Source organism: Bison bison, unplaced genomic scaffold, assembly GCF_000754665.1.
Source record: "Bison bison bison isolate TAMUID 2011002044 unplaced genomic scaffold, Bison_UMD1.0 scf7180017864260, whole genome shotgun sequence".
Taxonomy (NCBI): domain Eukaryota; kingdom Metazoa; phylum Chordata; class Mammalia; order Artiodactyla; family Bovidae; genus Bison; species Bison bison.
The window spans coordinates 1,430,800-1,439,790 of NW_011494832.1; the positions used below are offsets into that span (position 1 = coordinate 1,430,800).

Sequence of the window (8,991 nt, forward strand, 5' to 3'; positions counted from 1 at the left end):
TTCATTTATTTGTTCATTTAGCAAGTGTTTATAACATCCAAAACTAATTTAATACTATATGTCAAGTATACCTCAAAAAAAGAAGCTTCTTTCAAGAAACAAAAAACTCAGGTATTTATGGAGCATTTGAAGATCCCCTGGAGAAGGGAATGGCAGTCCACTCCAGTATTCTTGCCTGCAGAATCCCATGGACAGAGGAGCCTGGCGGGCTACAGTCCATGGGGTCGCAAAGAGTTGGACATGACTGAGCGACTAACACTTTGTTTCACTTTAGTATGTTTCAGAAACTGTTCTAGGAGACTAAAGTGATGACAGCAGATAAAGCTTATATTCTTATGCAAATAAGCAAAAAAGGTGCCTGAGAAGTGCTATGGAGACAAATAAAACAGAGTAAGGAGGAGGAGTACTGAGAGAGAGAGAAGGAGAGATCAGGAAAGAGGTCTCTGAATGTGACATTTGTGCTAAGGCCCCGAGGGAAGTGAGGGAGGAAGGCATGCAGAAAACAAGAGGAAGAGCATCGTGAGCAAAGGAAAAAGAAATTATTTCAGGAAGAACAAGGGACCCAGTGTAGCTGGAGTGAAGCGACAGGGAGAGTGAAAGGAAGTGAAATCAGGTAGGTGTGCATGTGGAGATTGGGTGGTGGGTGCTGAGTGTGAGCCGAAGAGTGAGAGTCTGACTTGTTTTATTTGCAGTCGTAGAATTTTATTCAGGTTCATAAGTGATTAATTTTCTTTCTAAAAGTCTAAATACAAATCCTATTCATATATAATTTTTTGAATTTACATACAGTAAAATTCACCTTTTTTAGGATCCACAGGAACACCGTGCCTGCAGAGAACAAAATCCATGGATGCTGAGGTTCCTTATATTTACATATAATCTACGCAAATCCTCTTATGTACTTTAACCATCTCTGATTTCCTATAATACCTAATACAGTGTAAATACTGTGTAAATAGTTGCTGGGATGCTGCAAATTTAAGTTTTGTTGTTTTAGAACTTTGTCAAAAAAATTTTCCCCTGAATCTGAGATCTGAGGTTGGTTGAATTTGTGGATGTGGAACCTGAGGATATGGACTACATAGTTCTGTGAGTTTTGACAAACACGTGTAGTCACGTGACTGTCACCGTCTAGATGTAGACCAGTTTCCCCACTCAGAGTGCACTGGGACCCCTTTGTGGTCAGCATGGCCCTCACCTGCAGTCCTTGGCACCACTGTTGTCTTTTCTGGCCTTTTAGCTTTGTCTTCAGAGTTATGTCTATAGGGCGTCATGTAAATGAAACTATATATCATGTAGCCTGTGCTATAGATGTGTATTCGTTTGGTTGCACTGGGTCCTGGTTGCAGCAGGCGGGATCTTCGGTCTCCGTTGGAGCATGCAGAATGCCCCCTGCAGTGGACGTACAGAGCGCTAATCACTGGACCGCTAGGGAATGCCCTAGTCTCCTTTTTGCTGAGCAGCAGTCCAGTGTGTGCGTGTGCCTCCGTGTGTTTATCCAGTCACAAGTTTAGGCACTTTCAGGTTGTTTCCAATTTTATATGAATAAGAAATAAAGCTACTATTCAGATTCACATACTAGCTTTTGTGTGAACACAGATTTTCATTTCACTTGGATAGTTGCCTCAGAGTGGGATTTCAGAGTCAGATGGCAAGCACATTTTAACTGTATAAGAAACTATCATACTGTTCTCCAAAGTGGTTGTCTCGTTTTGCACTCCCACTACCAATGCATGTCACTTTTAAAATTTGAGTCATTTTAGTTGGTATGTAGTGATGTCTCCTTGTGGTTGTAAGTAGCATTTCCCTAGTGACTAATAACGCTGGGCATTATTTTTATGTAATTATTTGCCTTCTATATATCTTCTTTGATGAAATGTCTTTACAAATATTTCATGCCTTTGATGAATTGCTATTGAATTTTCAGAATTTTTAAAAATGTATTTAGGATATAATTTCTTTATCAAATTTTTGTTTTTCAGATATTTTCTACCAGTCTTTGACTCTCTTTTTTCCCATTTTTTTTAAAAAATAGGGTCTTTTGAATAGCAGATGTTTCCAATTTTTACTTATGTCCAGTTATCAGATTTAAGGTTTTACATTTAGGTCTGTGATCTATTTTGAGTTAAATTCTGTGCAGTGTGAGGCCTGCATCAAGGAACATATATATATTTCTTGAAAAGACTATTCTGTCTTCTTTGAATTGCCTTTTAGGTTATGTATGGTTGTGTTTATGAGCTCTTATCTGTTCCATTGATCTGCGTATATTTGCCAGGACCTCACAGTCTTGATTACTGTAGCTCCATGGTTCTCCATGGCTCTCATGGTTCTCTTGAGAACTCTCAAGGGTTCTGCTTGTTTCTCTCTTGCACACTCATGTCGTGTGTGCCCTGGTGCGGGGCCTGGTGTTTGTTGTCAGAGCAGTGTTTCTTTCCCTTTGGTCACCTGCTCACTAAGGAGATGTCATGGTGAGAGCATGCTTAAGATCTTCTCCTGGCAGATTTCAAGTGGACAATGCACTATTAGCAGCAATCCTTGCTTCCTTTGTGAGGGTGGTTCATCCTGGTGCTGAACGGTCTGATGTGTTGGACAAGAAGGTGAAAGCCTCAGGCTAGCCTGTTCTGGGAGGGCCCTTCTGGGCCAGATTGCCAAAGATTAATGACCTTGCTGATGACTTTCTCTGGCCTTATGCTGATCCTGTGGTGCATGGCAGCCCTGACTGGGCAGTGCCCTTGGCCAGGATGGACCTCAGAGCATTTGCTACATCTGTTCCAATCTGAAAATTTCCCCATGTATGACATTCATTTAGTTATTCATTCTTTCATTTAAATGTGACATTTATGGTGCTGTGTTCAAGGATTATAATAAGGAAGGAGATAGAAATGGTTCCTGTCCTCACAGAGTTTACACTTTGGACAAGAGGCATTAAGTAGCTTAATAAATACTCAGTTAAGTTTGTAACATGAACTATAGTCAGTTCTCCATACTGTTTACATAACGTGAATTAGTTTACATTTTGTCTGTGCTGCTTTTATGCTAGAATGGCAGAGCTTAGTGATTGCAGCTGTCACAGAATGGCCTACATAGTTCATAATATTTATTATGTGACACTTGATAGGAAAAGTTTGCTGACCCCTGCTTGGATACCTTAGATGTGTTCAGAAGATAAGGTCACTCAGGGCTGCCCTCTGAGCTAAGGGTGAGGAGGGAAGCAGCACTGGTGTAAACCACGTGTGCTCACAGACTCTCACAGACACGAAGCCTTGCGGGGACATCTTCTTGTTCAGTACATTGGTCCACTTAATACCAGGCTGGGCCACCTTCACATTGGAGGCTGCATGGTGACTGTAGTTAATGATACAGAATTGTTTACTTAAAACTTGTTGGAAGTAGATCTAAGTATTCTTACCACAAAAATCCATTAAAAAAACCCAAAAGAAAGCTGGGGAAATTCCCCTGTCACTTTATTCCAAGACAGTTTCTAGGAGAGAGGAAGACATTGCTTTCTACTCTTGGAAAAAAATACAAAAAGTACTCTGAGTCAGAAATGTCTGTCTACCAAAATCCGTCCTCCTAGTTCCATAGTGTGGCGTGGTAGCTGCCTGATAGCTGTCCAGTCAGGAACTACATTTCCCACAGTCCTTTGTGTCGAGTGTACCCATGTGACTAGTTCTGACCAATGGATTGGGAATGGGAGTGACCTGTCATTTGCAGGCTGGGATTTTTAATGAAATGCTCACTTGCAAGCCCTCTGTCCCCTTCAGCTATCTGGATATAGAGGGCTCTGAGGTTCTGGAGCAGGACTTCTGAAACTTCTGAGTGTTTGAGTCACCTGTATCTGGAGATCTTAAAGCACAGGGCAGGTGCAGTAGGTCCAGGGCAGGGTCTGAGATCTTGCATTTTTAACAAGTTTCCAGGAGATGGCAGTGCTGTTAGTGCTTAGACCTTTATTCTGTAGTGGAGCCATAAAATGAAAGGAACCTGTCTCTGAATCACTTAAGTAGGAAAAATCTCCTTTACTCAGCAACTCCTGATCTGTTACCTGAGTGAGAAATAAGCCTTTGCAGAAAGGTATGGGCGTGTCTGCATGCTCAGTCACGTCCAACTCTTTGCAACCCCTATGGACTCTAGCCTGCCAGGCTCCTCTGTCCATGGAATTTTCCAAGCAATACTGGAAAATACTGGTTGCCATTTAGGGGATCTTCCTGACCCAGGGATCGACCCCGCATCTCCTGTGCCTCGTGCATTGCAGGCAGATTATTTACTGCTGAGTCACAAGGGAAGCCCATTTTAAAACCTGCCAAAGCCTTATCCATTAGCTCATTGACAATAGTGGTTAAGGGGAAAAAAAAATCTGGGTTTTATATTTGTTGACTTGGATTAAAAACAGAGAGTGAAAATGTTTGGGATGGGTTGTGAATGATCTGCCTCATCTGGCGGGGAGGTTAGTGGAGAGCAGACCATGAGGGTCTTTGACCCTGAGAAGTCTCAGTGCAGGGAATTGAGGTAGAGTCTCTTAAGCAAGGGACCAGCGGGTGAGTGCCAGGGCCCTGGTGCAGGTTGCAGGGCAGAGGTTGGCTGGAGGAGCCCAGCCAAAAGTGTGGTCACTCAAAGGCTGCTTGACCCCAGTGACAGAAGCCTGGGCAGGGAGGCAGATGGGATACTGATGTGTGTGGTATCGGAGTGTGTGTGCTATTGGGAAGAGTTGCAGTTGGAGCAGAGAGGCAGAGGGAGTCCAGACCTGCTCCAAGGTCAAAAGCCACAGGAGCCTTTTGCCTCCTTGCAGTGAACATTCACAGTGGGGAGGCCAAGTTCATCTGAGGTACCTTGACCAGCTGGATCCAGCATGCTAGAAATCAGCCAAGGATGCTAGTGGGAAATCTCTCCCCAGGTTCTGAGGAAGAAAGGCTGGAACAAGAAGGCCTGCCCTGTCACTGTTGGTATGGTCCTGACCTTACCTTCCTGAAATAAAGCCAGAGCTGGGTCTTCTCAAGGCCTGCTGGCTTTGGGACAGAGCTGGGCCTGAGCAGGAACAGGAGGAAGTCAAGGGAAAATAATACTGGTTTTGGATAAAGCACCTGGGTGGTGGCAGAAGCTAGCCTTCGTCCCATCTGGTATTCAGATAACATCAAGCCCTTCTGTCAGAATTGTGTAGAAATAGCAGCAAACCTGAGAAGAATTGCAAACTGTCCACTTTGACTAGTCAGGGTCACTTACCATGTTACAAACCATTTTTATTCAAGGGAAACTATAGTGGATTTAGACATGAGACCAGTTTTTTTTTTTTTTTTTAAATTATCTGATGTTTAAATACTCACCAAGCGCCTATTGTGTGTTAGGTACCATGAAGATTAATTGTAGAAATTGAAGGTGAATTTTCATACCTTGATGATGGAGAAGAGAGCAGATTATAAGAATGTGAATCTGTGTACTGATTAGATACCTGTCCAGGAAAGCTCTTGGAAGAGTTGAAACACAACTGGGGGCTGGGAGAGGCTGAGTTCCGGGTCAGCAGCCTGTGAGGGCTGCAGCCTCCAGCAGAGGATGGAGTGGAAGGAAGAGAGGCAGGAAGCATAAAGGTGGGCCCCACCCCAGCTCCGGGTTCTGTAGGGGGACCCACGTCATGTCAGGTCATCCTTCCAGTGAAACCCGTCAGTGCCTGCTGCTGCCTGGTGTGGAGGCCCACATCCTGGCCGGGGCCTGTTAGGCCTGTGAAATCTACCCCACGGCCCCCCAGCCTTCTACAGGCCAGTTTTTGATATCCTCTGCCCTCAGGTGACGGGCTGCCATCAGGTCTCAGATTTGGAGCTTGGCCCCCAGGCCCTTTTCTTCTCAGGTGGCCGAACTGCTCCAGTTTGCCCATGACTCGAGGTGGGGAGGGTGTTGCTTGGATGCCCACTCAACAGTTTCGAAACCAAGACCATCCTGTCAAACTGGGGGAAGTTGTCACCTTGCTCCCCGAGGCCTGGACCCCCTCACGCTGTTCCTGTTGTGACTCTGCACACATTGAACCAGTCCCCGGCTGTTTTCTTAGGAGAAGCCCTGGGTATACCCCTCCTGGCCTAATGAGGCCTCCTGCTTGCCCACTCTGGCTCCTTCACTTCTCCTTTGAAGCTCTTATTACAACTGCAAGTAACATAACTAGTTGTGGAATTAGCTTCCTGATATGTAAAGCCTGCACATCTCTGACAGGTGGGTCGTGCCTGTCTGGTTTAAAGTTGTAGTCTCAGCCCTCTGCACAGTACCTGCCACATGACTGACACTGATAAACATCTGCTGAATGAGAATTCCGGAGCACCACTGCAAACCATTACATGTCTCTCAGCTGGTAAGAGCAACAACTTAAAAATGTGTATGTGTCATTGTATATGTACTCTGTGCTCGAGTCAGAGTCCCTGGCTATTTCTTGGCACCCTTAACAGGTACTCAGGTCTCCTTATTTCTTACCTGGAGGATTTCAGTGCCTGCCAGCGCATCTCCTGTCTCCACTGCACCTGGACAGGGCTGCCAGGGCCTCCTCCCAGAGCTGAGTGCTGAGTTCACCTTTTCTCAGAAAGCTCTAATGACGCTCGACTGCTCGTAATAGCATTTGTGATCTGCTTGCCCCTACGTCTGTTATTCTTCTGCCTGTCTGTCTCTGTCAGTCTCAGTCAAAATAAACAATACATTGTTTCTCTAACATACCTCCAACTTTCTTAACTCTGACTTCCCTCATGCTGTTCTATGCCTTATCCCTCCCTTACCTTTTGAAATCCTACCCATCCTCCAAAGCCCACTAATACACCCCTTGTCCAGGGTCACTTCTAACTGCCTCCACCCATTTCTGCATTCTGTAGAAACAGACATTCCCACTGTGTTAACTGTCTTGATCTTCTAACCAGATTATAGGCAGCTTGAGAACAGGGGCTGCGTTCTACGCATCTGTAATGCTTTATAGTTAGTAGGTACTCAACACTATTCAAAGATGTTTGTTAAGCTGAGTTAAGTAGGTTTAATTCATGCTCCTTTTGTTTCACGTAGCCCGTAAAATAATTTTATAAAAATTCTAGATCCGATTTCATTTTTAAGTTGACATCTATGTTTTTTTCACAAATTTAAATATTGCCAAGGATATATTTTTGTATATATGCTTTAAATGTATCTTATTTAAACCTTGTAGTTGCAGATTTGACTCATTTAACTTATGGAAAATACCTGCTATATAATCTAACTGGCTAAGCTAGTCCTTGTGGTCAAGTCAGACAAACAGCCAAACCACACATTCAATCAGAAAAAAAGTCTGACTTTATTTTAAAATTTAGATAAACGTGGGTGCTGATTCTTAGATAGGAACCCTCCGGGGCTCTTGAATTGAAGGAAGGCATTGCCCATGTAAGTGATGCTCTCTGCTTTGCTCTCCTGACTCCCCAAGGCTGCCTTCTCCAGTTGTCACTTTAATGCCCTAGAGGTTTTACACTTTAGGGGGATGAACAGAGTCAAATTTAGGTTGTGTGATAAGTCCGTCTTCCATAATGTGAAGGGTCCTTGTGTAGGGCAGGTGGGAATGGGCAGTGGGCAAACCACAGGCCTTGAAATGCATAAAATTGGAAGATGAAGTTCTGGAAGTGGATTCCAGGTAAGATAGGTCTCTGCCTGTGTGCACCCTGGAAAGTCTCTGTGTGACCCCCAGGGACTGTGTGTTCTTGGCGTGAAGGCATTTGACCCAGGAGGAAGGCACAGTGGAGATCACATCTTCTTTCACACAGATACACCTTGTGAGGGTTTTAGAAAATTTACCTTCCACTTAATGAAGAAAGGTCACTTTGTTGCTTCACAAGATTTCCAGGTGAACTCATTTTCCAAGACACCTTTACATCAGAAGAAAAGATCCAACGAAACTCTCAGAATCTTTTAAAACAGATGTGGCCCTCATCTGCGGTTGCCAGCAACCCTCCCCCCGGGCGGTGGACAGACTTCAGCTTTCCTGGATCGCTGTGCTGCCGGGGTGATATGCCACCAGTGTGGCCCAGCAAGAGGTCAGTGTAATTCGAGATTGTTGCTCCATCATTTATTCCCAAATGTTTACACACTGCAGCTGCTATTACCACCAGTAAGCATAACCATCATCTCTACACATTTAATTGGTGCCCTAAATAAACTTGACATGATGCAGAATCATGCACTATCATTGGACATAGTGCCCTTACTGTGTTAAGACTTGGAAAGCACTCTGGAGATTTTGTAGGCATCCCGTCTGGTGCTATGATTATCTGAAAAAGAAATCTTGTTAGTCCAACTTCTTCAGCAGTTAGGTCACTTGATTTTGCAGTGAGTTTGGCCTGAAAAATAATATCAGTTGGGCAGGGTCAGATTCATTCTGGGGGAGCCCCAAGCTTACACAGTTTGGGAGAGACTCAATAAGAAAGAAAATGTAAAATTCCACATGAGCTTGAGGGCTCATGCACGCTTCAGTTCCTCCAGCTTCACAGCAAACCCACCTGTACTGTACGAACAGTGGTCAGGTGTCTGGCAGAGTGCCTTGCACTTGGAGTACACACTTGAAGCTATGCCAGGCACGTGTAGCCCCCAGCAGCCACACACTTCACCAGGTGTGGGGTGTGTATGATCCACTGCTTGGAAGGGGAATCAGATCCTGATGAAAGCAAGGGGTTCTCTGCTGAAAGCCTTGCTGTTGTTCCAAGACAGAGGCTGCAGATTGGTAGGCTGTGGGCCAGACTCGGTCTGCAGGTGGTTAGTTGTGGTAGAAGATACGAATCTTCTTGTTCAGTGTTTCTTAAAAATGTGAATTAAACTTGTCAAACTTTAAAAACCATAAATTTCATATAAAAAGCTGATTTCTTTTTTGTTTTCTTCTCTCCCCCCCACCCCCCTAACCCTTCTCATGAGGAACTGAAAGACAGTTCCACAGTGACAGATGACAGCTTTAGAGGAGGGATGTGCTTATTGGTCCACCCAGTCCCCACCTTGGCATCTTCATGTTTATTTTCTGCC

The 8,991-nt window shown here is 44.4% G+C and overlaps 1 protein-coding gene across 3 annotated transcripts in view; it reads left to right on the plus strand.

Annotated features, from left to right (window-relative positions):
* The window catches only part of PHTF2 (putative homeodomain transcription factor 2), a 150,920-nt gene that overhangs the window by 131,576 nt on the left and 10,353 nt on the right, over positions 1-8,991 (plus strand). For all 3 annotated transcript variants that reach the window (XM_010848099.1, XM_010848098.1, XM_010848100.1), the window contains one exon: positions 6,193-8,988. The gene's annotated coding sequence lies outside the window, so the exon portion shown is untranslated. The remainder of the gene's footprint in view (positions 1-6,192; positions 8,989-8,991) is intronic.